Genomic DNA, 18,664 nt, shown 5'->3' with positions numbered 1-18,664 from the left:
TTCTCTTATTAACTCCTCAGTGATCTTAATTACATTCAATCTTTTCTCTCTGCACAAGGCATTTGTTACTACACTGGCTTTGCTTAGGTGGTTGTTAATGGAATAATCATATTTTTTTGTTAATCTCAACCAAAATTCATACTTGAAAACTTAACGTGCAGTTTCTTCCCTTCTAATCTTCATAGGAAAATTCTTGGGTATTTTATATGGACTTTCTTAATTTTTTGAATAGCTGAGGATGTTATCAATAAATACAACTTATACAAGTACTCTTTATACACTCTGTTCAATAAAGCTTTACACACGACTGATGCATTTGCTAATCCAATAATATCACCAGAACTCATAATGTCCATACCTCACTGTAGACACAGTCTTTAGTATGACCTCAGGCTTAACCTTTAACTAACGGTAGCCTGATTTTAGGTCAACCTTCAAGAACCAACACGTTCCTTTAATTGGGTCACATAAGTAAACAATTATATGTAGGGGTTACTTATTCCCAATTATCAACTTATCAAACTTCCGATAATTGGCACATAACTTCATATACCCATCATTCTTTTCCATAACAATACTAGTTCACCCCACGGAATACACTTTACCTGATCACTCCTTTATCCAATAATTCTTGTATTTTCTTAGCTAAGTACTTGTTTCTTACTGGGGTCATACAATACAGAGCCTTTGATACTGGTTCGGCTCTGAGTACTAATCCAATGAGAAACTCCATTTCATGATCTGGGGCAATCCCGGTATTTCATCTAGGAAACTTCTGGGAATTTACTCACTACCTAAATTTCTTCCAACTTAGGTACTTCCTTTTTTAACATCCACTAAAAGTGCTAGTTATACCTTACCTTTTTGCTTTAATAGCTCCTTTGCTCGCATGATTGAAAGAAACTTCTTATCTTTCTTCTGTCCTTGGATACTCATCCTGATATTAACTTCCATAAACATCACAATTTGCTTCTTCTGAAAATCAATCATTTCCCTATGAAAGAACACCCAATCCATTCCTAAGATTATATCGATCTCTTTTAACTTGAAAGGTAATTGGTCAGTTGTAAAAGATTTTTTTGATATTTATATAGGGTACTTAGGGCATGACTGATCTACTGGCACTTTATCTTGATTAGTCATTTCTATAATTAAGGGTTCATATTAAATATTCCAACATTGAATCCATTCTACACATATATAAATAATTTAGATACTCCAGAGTCAATCAATACTTTAATAGGTATGAAATTAAGGAAGAGTGTACATGTTTCCCCATCAGGGTCTTGAGCAGTTGACCTCTTGATCATCTTAAAAGTCCTAGCCTTGGGTGTACTAGATGTTGGGCCTTTTGATGCACTACCTCCCATGTTATCTTGTGAAACACTTCTACAGTTCTTGGCAATATGCCTTACCTTGACACAATTATAACATGTGACTCCTGGATTTTCCACTTTACATTCTGATGCATAGTGTCCTTTCTGTCCACACCTGAAACATTCAGTTTTTGCCTTGCACACTCCACCATGCCTTTTACCATATTGCTTACACTCTGATATAGGCGACCTCACCGACCTGGCTTGGTTGGAGTTAACTGAAGGGTTACTAATCCTGTTTTAAGAAAAACTTTGTCCTCTAATTTCTTTATTCCTATTCTTTCCAAACTTTTTCTGAGACTTCTGGCTAGATCTTTCTTGACCTGGTGTTTCTTCCACATCATCTATCTTCCACTTCTTATCTATTTTTTCTCTAGCGGCTAACTTTTGATCAATCTCAATTACTAAGGCGGCATGAACCATGGAAGGATATGTCTTGAGTGGCAATTCCACAACTCCACTACGAATTTCAAGCTTCAACCCTTGTTGAAACCTTCTTGCCTTCTGGGCTTCCGAGTGTACATAGTCTGGTACAAATCTAGCTAAATCTGTAAACTTAGACTCATACTCAGCTACACTTCTGTCTCCATGCTTCAATTCTATGAACTTAATCTCCATTTGATTCTGTATAAAGTCAGGGAAATATTTCTCCAAAAACAACACGGTAAACCTCACCCATGGAACAGGACCTTCTACTTCTAATGCCCTGGTTGACTCCCACCAGTAATTCGCTTCAATCTTTAAGAAATAGCTTGCATAATCAGTCTTAAGATTGTCACTCACTTGGACGAGGTTGAAAGCTTTCTCTATTTCTTTTAGCATGCTCCAGCAGCTACTGGATCAGGCTCACCCTTAAATTCAGGAGGTTTAACATTTTGGAAGGATTTGAAATTAACAGTCTGGTTCACTCCTTGATGTTGCTGCTGCAACAGTAGTTGCTGCTGTTAAATCTATTGGATTAACTACTGTTGTTGTTGCTGCTGCTGGCGCAACAAATCCAGAATTTCATTTATAGCTGGACCCACAGCAAAACTTCTACTATTCTCTTTAGTCTGGGTAGCTTTCTTTGGTGGAATTTTCCTGAAATATAGAAGTGAGTTTATTCAAAAGCATAACAAGAATGTTTGAAAGAAAATATCACCATTTAAACGGTGCACCTATATCAGGAAAATGTTGCCCAATCGAAATACTCATGTCTTTAATATCAAGGTTCATTTATAAAAGAGATCTAGATTAACAACACTAGCGACAATAGCAACAATGACAGTAGCAGAATCAACAACAGTGCAGAAAAACTGAAATATGAAGACATTAAACACCGTAGCATGGATCTTCAATACAACATCGACTGATTAACTTCCCATGGGATCACCCATCCTAGTACTACTATCGCCCAAGCATGCTTAACTTCGGAGTTCTGATGGGATCCGGTGTATTAGTGCTGGTATGATCACACCCTAGTCCAAGTTTTAACCAACCATTCCTCTAAGGATGATTTCCTATCACTTGCAAGTGATTCTCCAACCACTGAATTACTTTTCCGAGGCTACAACTTCTCCATTAGATCCTGAATCCTCGTTGCTGCCATTATTCTTAAATAACAACATGATATAGAGCTTTCATTCCTCATGACAGTCAACTTTTATTTACTTTCAATAACTAGTACTATCTAACTGCAGAGGTTACTGAAGAAATTTATTGTCATAGAAGATCAAATGAAATTTCAAAATCCAGGAAATCAATTAAGAAGGAAAAGTGAAGAAGATGTAGATATGACTGAGAGCAACCATACAAGTACATAAGATGGCCAGTCTTAGTACCGCACAGTTTACAACATATAATTTGGTGGCATCCCACCAGACATGTTGTCACACAGACAAATAGTCAAATCATATGCATTATCTGCCCCAATCAACTGATAGAATTACCAAGGAAAGAAACAATGTTTAGATAGAAAATTCAGAATAGGAAGGGGAAATCTGATTTATGATAAATCAACATAACCTTAAGTTGCTTAATTCGAGCTTTGATTTTCTTACGGGAAAAACAAGCAACTTATTAAATGGTAAAAAATTACTCTGGAAACAAAATGTGTCTCAAGAAATACGTGTAAAGGTTCAAGATATAAACAACAATACTAATCCACATACACCACGAGACTTAGCTGTCATAGCCGCCGCCGACTACTATCACACTATCAGAACTCACCGAGGTCGCACACTCGGTCCCGCAACATCCCTTGACATAGAAAATGCAATATTTAGGGATAATATTGGGGTCCCTTTAGCCGACACATCAAGCGTCCGCTCAGAAACTGAACTTCCACGATCAAACTGATTTTCTTGAGAGGGAGAACTAGAAATCTCTTACCGAACATTGCCAATAATACCTATATACAAGGGAGACATACTAAAAGCTAGGGCAGTTCCAGCCAATCCTCAATAGATGTCAGGGTTACACCTTCGAAACCCTTGACTGAACTGTTAGGCTCGCTCCTCTGATTGAGTTGCTGACTCACAACTTTATATAAACCTTCCTACACTCTTTTGACTCTACTCTTAACCTAAATCACGGACTCAAACCTGTAGCTCTGATACAATCTGTGACGGCCTCAACCCCGGGGTCATGAGTTGACGTCAACAAATAATATTAACAAACATAATATAATCCAAGTCAATATTATTACATAAACACGACCCCTTTTTATCAAGATCCTTTGCAGGTTTAAGTATGACTTAGGTTACAACTATTAGTCTATTACAAAACCAACTTATTACAAACAATTCTGACACAACTATCTTAATTCAACAACTCAACAGACCATCTTTGGTCTGACACACCTACCTCAGAGGAGCCTGGTACGGAAAGAACTGGAACTCTGTCTTGACTATACGGAAAGGTCTCCTATGCATCTGTAATACATATATACAAAGCATTCTGCAAGGGTAATCAATCAATAGCTCAACAGTACCACTATATGAATAACAAGTAAAACAGGTTATAATAAAACAGTTATAGGAACAAAAATCATAACTCGTTTACAAAAGCAAGATTAATATGTATAAAAATGGATATTTAAAACTAGCATGCTTTGTAAAACCATAACATCGGTCGTGTGTTGTGTATAAATACCAGAGTCCAATTTTAGCATGCTATTTCACTTTCAAATTATTTGTTCCATACAAGTTGATTTGTTAAACCGTTTCAAAATTGAATCAATCAGACCTATTGGACGTTCAACGGGTGAAGATAGCTGATTAGTCAATCATCACCGGACAATGACTAACGGCCATCTAGAATGAAGAATGTGTTCCGGAACTTGAAAGACTAGCTAGGTCTCCCCCACGATGGACTAATCGGTTAAATAGTGTGCACAACCAAATTCGCCTCCTACGCTAACACTTGCTAGGCTGTTACCGAATAACGGGCCTCTTACGCAACTCCAATAGATTAACTGAATTTCCTTTTTACCTCTTTCCAAATTCCATGACATAGGTGGACAAAAAATTCCATGACATAGGTTGGTCAAAACATTTCACGACATAGGTGGATCAGAACATTCCATGCATAGGTGGATCAAAATATTTCTCTTTATCCAGTTTTCCAAAATCACTTTTACCTATCTCTTTTTAAAACAATTCGACTATTCAAAGTTTCTTTTCATTGTAATCACATTTTAGAGAAAGGTATTTTCAGAAGTTACTTTTCCCCAAAACATAATTTAAACAACATTTCCAAATACAGGGGATACATAACTTAAAATGTTATGTTCCCTTACACAATTTAAATTAACGGTTATACATATAATTGAACCGTAAAAGATTTGTTCATGGGTACTTGCCCTGCAGAGTTTTACAACTATCTTTGATTGACCTTGAACCGATTTGGACGCTCGTCTTAATCGTCTAACTATTAAACTATCCTGGATCCCACTTTAACACTCAGGTCCTTCGCTTGGAAGCTCGCTGAGCTTGCTGATTGATCACTAGGCGATCTTTAGTCCGACGTCAACTTTCGGGTCTTCCGAATAGGACCTGCAGAGTCGAACTACCCTGTGTTAGACGACCAACTATGCTTGACATATCATCGCTATCAATTTTACCCGAACGATAACAAATTCCGACTCGTAAGTATACGTATTACCATATTACATATAACAACTAGGGTACAAGCATTCACAACTCGATTTAATAATATTTTTCGGAAAACATACATACCCGTCATTTCGTAAAGTAGGGTTGTCAACTATTTTATAAAATGTTTTGTCACAATATGCAAGTAGGTTCGTAAAATATTTATTTATAATTATATAACTATATACATTTGACTGGTAATCCCTATAATTATAGGATGGATACCTACATTTTTGAATTTAATTTCCCGAAAATCGGGCAGTGCCTCCTTTGTTTATCGGCATACCCGTCGAAACATAATCGACATCCACAATCCAAAAATCACAATTCACAGTCATTCAGCTAATTACTATTTTTAATATTAACTATCTATTTACTAAAACAAATTTATTTATTTAATTATATTAGGACTCAGATTAAATCATCACAGCCCACTATCGACTCACCGAAATTCATCGTCAACGGCGGTAAAATTTATTGGTGCTCGATACTTGTCGGGTTTCCAAATAAATTCTACCGATTAAGAAATACCCTCGAGTTAATCCCAATAATTTCAGGAATGCATTCAAAATTTTTACTAAAATAATTCGAACAAATAAATATTCATTCAAAAATTTCAGCAAACTTTTCGAATAATTCAAATCAAAATCATTCGAACAAACACAAACAACGCAGCAAATTTTCGAACCACCACCACACGCACATACGCGCGCTGGCCGGAAAAGAACAAAGCCGGCAAAAGGCCGGAAAACACAGACCAACAACACAGCAAACTCAACTGATATACACACATCCATACACACATTGATAAGTACATGTATATATATATGTGTAGTCAATCACAGAAACGGGATCAAGACCAGCAATTACCACGGCGGTTCACCGAAAAAACTCGGCGGCCTTTGGAAACCGGAGGAACAGCGGGCAGGGCGTCAAAACGCAGTAAAACAGGGGAAATGGGGAGGGAAAATAAGAGAATAAAGAAGGGGAGATGAGGGAGAGAAGAGGGAGGGAGAGATTAAAGATCGATGAGAGAGATAGATGAGCTGAAGAGAAAAAGGATAAGCTCCTTTGTAATTATCTGACCCCTCCTTGTTATTATTTAATCTGCAAAACTCAAACACGAATACTACTTAATTGACGCGAAACTTATGATTTAACGATCCAATTTACGGGTAAGATAATTCAAAAATTTACGCAAAATAACTTTAAAATTCTCGAAATAATTAGTTGTTAATAAAATATAATTTCCAGAATTTTTTAATCGTTTTTGAAACACGGATCAGACCCGCATTTTACATTTTACCTAACAAACGTGCGGGTTTATAAAAGCCGAAAAACTTTTGAAATAATTTTAAAATTCTCGAAATATTCCAAACTTAATAAAATATAAATTTCATGATTTTTGAAATATTAAAGAATTAAATACTGAATTTACTCTAAAATACAATCAGAAAATCATTCAGGAATAAATAATCAATGAAATATTAATTTCTAAATTTTATAAATTCCTAAAAATAATTAATGAAATTATACATCCATAAAAACAATTTTAGATACAATACAAATATTTATGAAAATAAATTATCAATAAAACCACTTTTAAAAGTGGAAACAAAACAATGTTGCTCAATAACTAATTATACAATTAATCCCCACACACCAACAATCACGCATAAATAATAATAAAACGACATACAACCAATAGAACCGGTACCTATAACGACTCATGTATGTTTGGATTATTTAAACATGTGATTATGGAAATTATTAAATAAATACAATAGATGTATTGGTTTTGACCGCTATGTGTTGTTTGATTAGTATCTAGGTGTAATTTATGCAGTACCAGGTTGTCCGCGGGATTATTTATGGAGACATATTGAATTATTCCTAACTTTAAAAATAGATTTAGTGCAAATTTATTTGCATAAATATTTGGAATTTCTTTAAAATTGTTTTTATGATTTTATAATTTCAATAAATATTTTTGAGATTTTAAAAAATTTAGATATCAATATTTTATCAATTATTTAACCTTGTATGATTTTCTAATTACATTTAATTATAAAATCTGTATTTAATTCCAGAATTCTTACCCGCGCGTTGTTTCATTTTATTGTTAAAAAGTGGGTACAAATTGTGTTTCAAAAATTGTTTTAAAATTTCAAAACCTATGTTTTATAAACTCTGGGATACTTATGATATTTTAAAACTATTTTCGTAATTTTTGGAGGCTGTTTTATTCGCACCTCGTTTCGTTAATTTCGAATTTCGGGTCAAAAAGAGACCTTTAAATCTTCGTAATTATCGTAAAAGTTACGTGTCTATTTATTTGACACGGGTCCTGAATCACAGATATGTGGCAGCAGTACATTTGTATCGTGTTGTTGCAGTATAAACCGAAAAGAAAAAAAAAAGAAAACAAAGGGGATATAACCCCCTACTCTGTTCTTCATCTTCTTCAATTCATTCTCCACCTATATTTTTCTTCCCCTGCCGCCGCATACTTTCCGGCCGCCGCAGCTTCCCTTCTTTTAAGCATCTAGCCGTCGTTCTTTATCTTTCCCGATTGCTGCTGGGTTATTTTCCGGCAGGGTGATCGGTGTGTTTCCTTTTCGCGTGGTTCATGTTCCTTTGCGATGCTGTTATTACGGGGTTATCCGAGTTGGATATGTTCGATTGGGTTTTGATTGGATAATCTGACTATTTTCTGAAATTTTCGAATGAATATTTGTTGTATTTGTTTGAGTTATTTTAGTAAAAATTCAGGTGAATCCCTGAAATTATTGGAATTAATTGTTTATGAGGATATTTTAATCGGTGAAGTTACGTTGCAAACCCGAAATTTATCGGGTACCCGTAAATTTTACCGCCGTTGACAATGAACTTCGGTGAGTCAACGGTGGACTGTGATGATTATTATCTGAGTCCTAAATTTTATAAATAATAAAACGATTCGTATAAAATGTTTTCGAGAATAAATCGTATATTGGAGTTGTACGTAAATAATTACGAGATTGTGGAATTATTGTTGTGATCAAAGTAATTTGTGAAATTTGTAATTGTATGATTAATTGATTGTTGTTGGTTTGACGTCGATTGATGTTTCGACGGGTAGTCCGATAAACAAAGGAGACGCTGCCCAATTTCCCGATTTCCGGGAAACTGAATTACGTAAATACGGGAACGTATCCGATGAATATCGGGATGTCGAGAGACTATATATATATATATGTGTGTGTGTTTTATACGAAACTTGGTTGTACGATGTGATGAAATATTTTGTCAAATCGATAACCCCGATTTCGTAAAATAAAGAGTATATGTATTTTCCGAAAATGAACACTAAACCGATTTTCGAGATTGTGAACCCTAATTGTTGTGTGTGTTATTATAATATATATAATTACGAGTCGAGTTTGAATATCGTTGGGTAAAAAAAATTGGTATTGAGGATATGTCAAGCATACCTAGACGTCTAACGTAGGGTATTTCGACCCTGTAGGTTATAGTCGGGAACCTGAAAGTGGAAGATGGGCTAAAGATAACTTAGTGGTCAGTCGACGAGCTCAGTAGAGTTTCAACAGAAAGACCTAAGTGTCGAAGTCGAATCTAATGGGATCTAGTGGTTGGACGTTAAAGCCTGAGCGACATAGTCGGCTCAGAGTTGATCAGCAATAGTTATAAAGCCTTGTAAGGCAAGTATTTCTGAACTTTTCTTCAGATATATTACCAATGTTTTCGAACTGTTTCATAACATGTCGCTATTAATCAAAATAACTCTTGTTTTATATTGCAAGTGCTTTAAACTATTAAACCTTGAATCCTGATTTTCTTTATCTTGAGCCGTAAGCCTTATTCTTTGTAAACCTTCCTTTGTTGATCCTCAGATACCAAATCACACAAATATGATACTACTTCCCAAATGTATAACTACCAAACACCAAACACTGAAATAAAATTGTTTGAAAACACAGAAACTTTTATACTTCAACCATTCTTTAAAACCTCAAAGAACTATACCTTGAAAAACCATTATTTGTCTAAAACCTGATCCTTTTACAGGTTGAAAACCGTTTCTCGTACATATCTTGATATACCCTTATGATACTCATGAACGAATTACGCTATTGTACAAATGCTTTATCAAAGTGGATTATGATCTTGCTTATTGAATTACATTGTATATTACACTGAATTGTTTTAGAATTGGATAGTTTTCTTATGTGGACCAGATTCGTGGTCAGACCAGATTCGTGGTCAGACCAGATTCGTGGTTGAATTAGGCCAATGTGTGCCTTGGATCCAGTAATTAGAGCAGTGATGTGTGCTTTGCTCGGGGTTAGTGCGTGACTGATCAGCAGCCTAACCTTGGTTTTATAACTTAAAATGAATATCCAATTCTAATGATTAGTTAAAAAGAAACTTGATTCATCTGAAACATCTCACTTGATCATTGTTTAACCTCAGTTATCATTATTATGACTTGCTGAGCTAGTTAGCTCACTCTTGCGAATCTTTTTATGTATTCTATAGTTATAAGGGATACGGCTGATAGCGAGGTTTCCCAGTTCAATGTACGAGCTAGGATTCCAGATTGAGTTGGATCGAGCTAGCAGGAGCTTATGGCAGTAGTAAGATAGTAAGATTGTAAGAATAATTTTGTTATCAGTTGTAAGTTAAATTAGTTGGGATTTGGTACGTTGTAATAAAAATTAAGGTTGTGGCTTGTTTTCATACTTAAACCTGTTGCGATCCATGGTTACATAGAGCAGGGTCATTGTAATTAATATTTCATATACAGGTTGATATATTGTGTTTGTGTTGTGGACCCCCAAACTTCTGACCCGGGTTTGGAGGGCGCCACAGGTTGGTATCAGAGCTACAGGTTATAAGTCACTGAAACAAGCCTAGATTGTCGGGATTGGGTAGAGGGTTAGGAATAGGAATATGAAAAAGAAAGATAAGACATTGTGAGGTTGAGTGCGATGGTATAGTTGGTCTCCGGCACGATTCATATTGCGATTCAGGATTCTCAGCTTGCGACGTGATTTCCAGACAACGGCAATGGCAGATCTTGATTTCCCGGTGTCATTTGATCGTTTGGAGCTTTCCGTTCGAGGATTGTTATCTTCTCTTAGATTGAATTTGCACCTTGTTCCTCCATCAGCATTAATGGCACTACGTTCTGTTATAACGATTATACTTCTTCAAGCTATTCTACGCTAATTTTCCACCTCTTGATACGAGATTACCTATTCAAGAACCTTCATCTTTTTATTCTTGTTTTACTGAACATTCGGCTGTGAGTGTATCTCTTTAGTTTACCCTACATCATGTTCTATACCCCCAGTTTCAAACTTGTCCTATGAAGCGATTATACCTACGAGGATGGATTCGAGAGTTACAGTAAATGGTGAGCGTTTGAGATATAAATAAAGGTGAGAAGAAGTTTAGAGAGAAGATTTAAGTGTTTGAGAGGATAGCTGTTATCGGGTTAAAAGAAGCCATTAGTGACTAAGCCACCCGTGAATAATTATGGGATGAATTAGCTGAATTTTGAAAGAGTTAGAGAGAAAGGTATAAATCTGGAATTTTTGGTGGAATTAAATGATGGTGCTATGATAAATGCGATATGTAAAATAGTGATGTGATGTGATACGGGCAAATTTTGTTCTATGAAATAGACTTGTTGACTATTGGATAGCCTGTTCTACTTAACTACTGCAACGATAATGTTGGGAGTATTACCAATATGGGAGCCTTGATGTGAAGCTACGAATAAGATAATGTGCGACAACAATTGAAGTTTCATCGATTAAGGAAGGTAAGTGGACATGATGAAGAAGAAAAGGTAGATTGAAGTGAATGGACCTTTATATGATCGTTCCATTAATTTGGTACCTTGTTATAGGTCAGAAGGACAACAACCAACTCATATAGTAAGGACAACCAGGTTTGTGATTTTCCAAACTTTTTAAACAAGTTTTCGAAAAAGATTTTCCTTTACAAATTTCTAAAAGCCTTTTCAAATAAAATGATTTTTAAACATTGGTTGTCAAGTTACTATTTGAGTTTCTTGTTTGTTAGAAAGCCCGAATTACCTGGAAGGATGCTGTTGCAGACTTAGTATTGCTAATTTCGAGAACGAAGTAACCTATGATTATGAAGAAGTTGATTATTCCTAACAGTAAAGTGCAAGTATTGTTTGATAAAATTTACAACAGAATCAGCGTACGGAGTAACTATACATTCAATTACTAGGACTATCAGAGTTCGAAGAACTCATTGATTTAACAGAAGCCGGAGCGTGATCGAAGAAGATTGGAAAGATTTCCAGACCTCTCTAAAAGCAGAATATTATTAACAAAAAGATCGTTATATCGAATGGTACATGGTTATTCTAAATTAAAAGAGGAATCTTGAAGTTACCTGGTAGGAACGCCATTATGATCGAATTATTAAGGTATTATACATGTAAGTGCGATGTTAAAGACGCAAAAACTTAGCAAGTAAGAATTTATTATAATGCTTGGTTTGCGAAGACATTTCAGCGGACTTTCTAAAGTTATTATATGACGCAATTGGGATATGATCGAACGAGCTCGAAAGATGAATACAAATGAAATGTGGATGGTAACCAATGGTATTGTTCTTGCCTTCAATATTACAGCATATATTCTTATTAAATTTCTAAAAATGTATGAACTTCTTTTGTTAAATAAACTCTTTGATATGATATCGAAAAGGAGGATATTTCATTCCTTTCAAATTTAATTGTTTCCTCAAGTTTTGCTTTCTGATTGGGACAAATAGTGTTATGGTGAGACACTTTGTCGGAATGACGAAGAGTCGGGTGGGACGCCACCTAATCATGTGATGTATGCCAAATGGTATGAAAGACTGGCCATCTTAAGTACCAATGTGGTTGTCTCATTCATATTCAAATCCTTGTTTCTTCTTTCTTTCCAACTCTAAATTTTGTTGAATTGTGAATCCTTCTAGTTGCTTCATTGTACTGTCGTTCTTTGTAAGAGATTTTCAAACAGAAATTAACAAATTATTGACCAAGTGGGCAAAGTTCCATCTACTTCTCACGCATGGAAAGCAAATAAGGGCATATGGCGAGAATTGCAAATCACTAACCCAGTCAGGGATGCACTAAGAATTAAGGGAATCTACTCCAATTAGGATACGTCTTCGAGAACGAGAATATGCGACTTTCCGGTGAAATATGTTGTTCAGATTACGGACGTGACAACATGGATAACGATGGTAAGTACCTTATACGTTAAAGTATTAAAAGATGTGAGAGAAACTTAATTGTTTATCTCTTAAGGTTTTGTTAATGAGATGAATTACCCTGTTGAATTGATAAGATTATGGTTAAAAGGATTTGCAAGTCAAGAACGTGTAGTTGTTAAATAAGTAAGTACCAATGGTGGAATTGAGGTTTCTGGCAATAAGTTGTGAAGAATTGATATCATTTGAGATTAGAGGATTTGACATTATTCTAAGGAATGGATTAACTATGGAAGCATGATGCCCAAGCGAACAGTCATGATGAAGAGATAATCCTGAAGACGTTAAATGAGAATATGATGAGGCATAAAGGAAAAAGGAAGGTAAAGAATTGGTTAACGATGATTACGATGATCAAGATGTGAGTATTACGGTAATTATGAGATAAATAAAAGTTAGAGGCAGACAAAATTGAAGATTTTATAGAAATTCAAGAGTTTGAAGATATGTTTCCAAATAAGTTATCAACATTCCTCCAGATAGAGAAATGAAGCTCACGATTGATGTAGCACCTGAGACGAAGCCAGTGACATGGGCCTTACATAAAATGGCACCAGTTACATGGAGGAAATTAGCAAAGCAGATGTAAGAAACGTTAGAAGAAGGAGCGATTAGACCTAGTGTACCCCATAAGGTGCACCAGTATTAATTACTAATAAGAAAGATGAAAGTATGAGGTTATGCGTCGACTAGCGAAAGCTTAACAAGTTTACTATCAAGAGCAAGTATCTGTTACCTTGACCCAACAATTTGTTTGATTAGACGGAGGAAGCAAAGTACATTTGTAAGATCGATTTAAGATTTGGTATTTCACCAATTGAAGATTAAACCTACGGATATATCAAAGATAATTTTTAGGACTAAGTACTGTTCCCGTATTGTCATTTGGATTAACCAATATACCCGTAATATTTGAACTCGATGGACACAAATCTTTAAGGAGTATCTGGATAAGCTGTAGCGTAAAACTTAAAGTCAACGGAGGACCATGCATTTAATGATAACTGAGAAGTTGGAGAAGAAAGAAGTTGTATGAAGTATAGTTCTTAGTATAAATAGTTAATGTGGAGAAGACCAAGAGAGATTCAGTAGAAATTAAAGTTACTATGAATGAAAAGAGACCAGAAACACCAACAAAAGTAAGAAGTTTTATCATAAGCCGGTTACTATCGAAAATTGGTGCAAGAGTTCTTGGAAGTTGCAATATCTTGGATGAAGCTGACCAGGAAAAGCAAGAAGTTTATACGAAGTAGAGAAGGGTAAAGAAAGTTTTACAGAGTAAAGTGAAAGAATGGTTACAACACCTGCTTTATCATTTTGAGAGTATCAAGGAGATTTGGTAGTTATAGTGATGCTTCTCATAAGGGAGTAGGATGTGTGATGATGCAGCACAATAAAGTTATTGTATATGCACCCAGACAACCGAAATCTTATAAGCAGAAGTATCCTACTCATCATTGGGGCTAACAGTAATAATATTTGTTTTGAAAAATGGGGAGACATGATATGTATGGAGAAAGGTGTAAGATCTACGGACCATAAGAGTTGAAGTAAGTATTCACGAGGAAAAACAAATGTAGTGGCAAGCGATAAACAAAAAGGAGAGAACGAATATAGAGACTACACCAGAAGAATTAACTATAGGATTCTGGAAGTTGGAATTGGAAGTTAAAGTTCATAATCCCAAAAGGATGAAAGATGGATAATGTGACCTTTCAGTTGAAGTTGTGAAGGGAAAGATAAGATGTCAAGAGAAGATAATGGATCACGATGTTAGTGGTTAATAAAAGGAAATTTATGTGCCCAGGAGAACAATCACGATATCTCCAGGTTTTCTTCCAACACTTGGATGCTATAAGTGGAAGGAAAAAGAAATGAGATCCCACAGGGAATTCACAATATAAAGTATTTAATTCATTAAAGGAATGCCAAGATATATGGAAATTTACAGAAAACAGTGATAACCAGGTATAAGAAGGAAATTTCAAGATGGATTAGGAAGTGTGGACATGTCAAAGGGTTAAGGCGAAATATTAGAGGCCTAGCAGATAAGAAAGACCCAGGAAGTGATTCTACAAGAAGCGAATTATGAAGTGTACCAGTGATGTCAAGGGAGAAAAAGGAATGAAAGTATAAGAGTATGTACTGATTATCGGGAGTTAACAAAACAACGAATAAGAAAAAGTGAGACCCTATAAAGAATATATTACTTACGAAACCTAATTCAAGAAGTACGTTATATCTCGGGGATTAACTTAAGATCCGACCTGGGAATATATCAGAGATTACAATTAAAGTGAATTAAGAGCATTGCAAGCTCTTGTGATATTATGTGAAATAACAAGTGTATCACGTAACTATAAGGAATTAAGGATCATGGTGTATGAGGAATACTTAGATAGGCAAACTGTATTTATTGATAACATCCTCAGCTACTCTAAGAATAAGGAAGTCTATGTGGAATGCCCAAGGATTTTTTTTCTCCAAAGATTATAAGGAAAGCAACTACACGTTGAATTTTCAAGAATAAAATTTTGACTACGGTTAACAGAAGATTTCGAAATAATCCATTAACAACTACCTAAACAAAGCCAAATGGTAACAGATGCCTTATGCAGAAAGAAGGGATTGGATGTAATTGAGACCACAGAGGAGTTAATAACGAATTGGAAAGCGGAAAATATGAAGTTCGAATACCTAAAAGTGGTAATAAGTAAATATATGGGATTACTTTTCAACCTTAACGGATAGAAATGAATAGAAGATGTTTAAATGTTTGGAAGCTAAGGCTGAAAATGAGCACCGCCTATCATCCTTAAACGGAGAGTCAAAGTACGGAGCTGATTCAAGGGATATAAGATATTTTGAGAGGTTGAGTTTTAAGGAAACACTGGAATGATCATTTATCAGCAATATCAGCTTTGGAATGCCACTTTACCTAGCTTTATGTAAACGCAAATGTAGGTCCTTATTTTTATTGAGATAAAGTGGGAGAAAGAAAGTTATCAAATTCTAAGTTAATTCAGCACACCAAGAGCGTAGTAATATTGATTGAAGTAGCTCGGAGTGGACAAAGAAAGAAGGCTACATAGTATTGAGAAAGAATATGAGTATGAAAATAGGACCAGTAGTGTTAGTAAAAGTTTCTTCTTGAAAGGGATTGGATAAGTTTAAGTAGAAAGGACAAGTTAAGTCCTAAATTTAGTAGACCGTTCGAGGTATTGATAAATATAGATAAAGTTGTTCCTGAGTTGATATTACCGTTATAGCAGTATGTACATATAATGTGTTCTGCGTGTCAATGTTAAGGCGATAAGTATTTAATTCGAATCGAGTGATCGATTAGGAGCCAAGGGGCTCTTATCCAAGTTTGTAAAGCATATGGTGATCGATCCAAATTCTTGATCGTTAAAGGCGAATCCTTGAAAATGAGGATATATCTATAATAAATACGTTTGAAATCCTCGAGTAGAAGAGTCTACCTGGGAACTAAAGTCAGATATGCTTGACGAATATCCTCACTTATTTAGTTAGACCAGATTCTGAGGACAAAATCTTTTTAAGGGGGGAGGATATAACGACTCATGTATGTTTGGATTATTTAAACATGTGATTATGGAAATTATTAAATAAATACAATAGTTGTATTAGTTTTGACCGCTATGTGTTGTTTGATTATTATCTAGGTGTAATTGATGGAGTACCACATTGTCCGCAGGATTAATTATGGAGTCATATTGAATTATTCCTAACTTCAAAAATGGATTTAGTGCAAATTTATTTGCATAAATATTTGGAATTTCTTTAAAATTGTTTTTATGATTTTATAATTTCAATAATTATTTTTGGGATTTTACAAAATTTAGATATCAATATTTTATCAATTATTTAACCTTGTATGATTTTCTAATTATATTTAACTATAAAATCTATATTTAATTCCAGAATTCTTCAAAAATTATGAAACTCATAGTTATTTAAGTTTGGAATATTTCAAGAATTTTAAAATTATTTTGGAAATTTTAAGGATTAATTTTATCCGCGCGTTGTTTCGTTTTATTATTAAAAGCGGGTACAAATTGCGTTTCAAAAATTGTTTTAAAATTTCAAAACTTATGTTTTTATAAATTCTGGGATACTTATGATATTTTAAAACTATTTTCGTAATTTTTGGAGGCTGTTTTATTCGCACCTCGTTTCGTTAATTTCGAATTTCGGGGCAAAAAGAGACCTTTAAATCTTCGTAATTATCGTAAAAGTTATGTGTCTATTTATTTGACATGTGTCCTGAATCACAGATACGTGGCAGCAGTACATTTGTATCGTGTTGTTGCTATATAAACCGAAAAGAAAAAAAAAAAGAAAACAAAGGGGATATAACCCCCCTGCTCTGTTCTTCATCTTCTTCAATTCATTCTCCACCTATATTTTTCTTCCCCTGCCTCCGCATACTTTCCGGCCGCCGCAGTTTCCCTTCTTTTAAGCATCTAGTCGTCGTTCTTTATATTTCTCGGTGACCTGTCTGTTCCGGCCGTATGGCCTCGGTTCAGTCGGAGTTGTAGGTGAAGGTTTATACACACATATGTGTGTGTATCTCGATGGAGGTACTGTGGTTGTGCGGTTTTTCTGGTTGCGTTTGTGTTGTTGTTGTAACGATTACTGTTGTTCTGTGCTCTTAGCTTTCCCGATTGCCGCCGGGTTATTTTCCGGCAGGGTGATCGGTGTGTGTCCTTTTCGCGGGGTTCCTGTTCCTTTGCGATGCTGTTATTACGGGGTTATCCGAGTTGGATATGTTCGATTGGGTTTTGATTGGATTATCTGACTATTTTCTGAAATTTTCGAATGAATATTTGTTGTATTTGTTCGAGTTATTTTAGTAAAAATTCAGGTGAATCCCTGAAATTATTGGAATTAATTGTTTACGAGGATATTTTAATCGGTGAAGTTACGTTGCAAACCCGAAATTTATCGGGTACCCGTAAATTTTACCGCCGTTGACAATGAACTTCGGTGAGTCAACGGTGGACTGTGATGATTATTATCTGAGTCCTAAATTTTATAAATAATAAAACGATTCGTATAAAATGTTTTTGAGAATAAATAGTATATTGGAGTTGTACGTATATATTTACGAGATTGTGGAATTATTGTTGTGATCAAAGTAATTTGTGAAATTTGGAATTGTATGATTAATTGATTGTTGTTGGTTTGACGTCGATTGATGTTTCGACGGGTAGTCCGATAAACAAAGGAGACGCTGCTCGATTTTCCGATTTCCGGGAAACTGAATTACGTAAATACGGGAACGTATCCGATGAATATCGGGACGTCGAGAGACTATATATATATGTGTGTGTTTTATATGAAACTTGGTTGTACGATGTGATGAAATATTTTTTTAAATAGATAGTATATGTATTTTCCGAAAATGAACACTAAACCGCTTTTCGAGATTGTGAACCCAACTTGTTGCATGTGTTATTATAATATATATAATTACAAGTCGAGTTTGAATATCGTTGGGTAAAAGAAAATTGGTATCGAGGATATGTCAAGCATGCCTAGACGTCTAACGTAGGGTATTTCGACCCTGTAGGTTATAGTCGGGAACCTGAAAGTGGAAGATGGGCTAAAGATAACCTAGTGGTCAGTCGACGAGCTCAGTAGAGTTTCAACAGAAAAACCTGAGTGTCGAAGTCGAATCCAATGGGATCTAGTGGTTGGACGTTAAAGCCTGAGTGACATAGTCGACTCAGAGTTGTTCAGTAATAGTTATAAAGCCTTGTAAGGCAAGTATTTCTGAACTTTTCTTCAAGATATATTACCAATGTTTTCGAACTGTTTCATAAC

The 18,664-nt window shown here is 35.1% G+C and overlaps 1 pseudogene; it reads right to left on the bottom strand.

The window, feature by feature from the left end:
- Window positions 1-2,709: 2,709 nt before the first annotated feature.
- On the bottom strand, window positions 2,710-2,834 carry LOC141687543 (5S ribosomal RNA; annotated as a pseudogene).
- Window positions 2,835-18,664: the final 15,830 nt, after the last annotated feature.

The sequence above is a fragment of the Apium graveolens genome, chromosome 9, assembly GCF_009905375.1.
Source record: "Apium graveolens cultivar Ventura chromosome 9, ASM990537v1, whole genome shotgun sequence".
NCBI classification, from domain to species: domain Eukaryota; kingdom Viridiplantae; phylum Streptophyta; class Magnoliopsida; order Apiales; family Apiaceae; genus Apium; species Apium graveolens.
The sequence above is the reverse complement of the archived record's forward strand: the minus strand, read 5'-3'. Positions and strand labels throughout refer to the sequence as shown.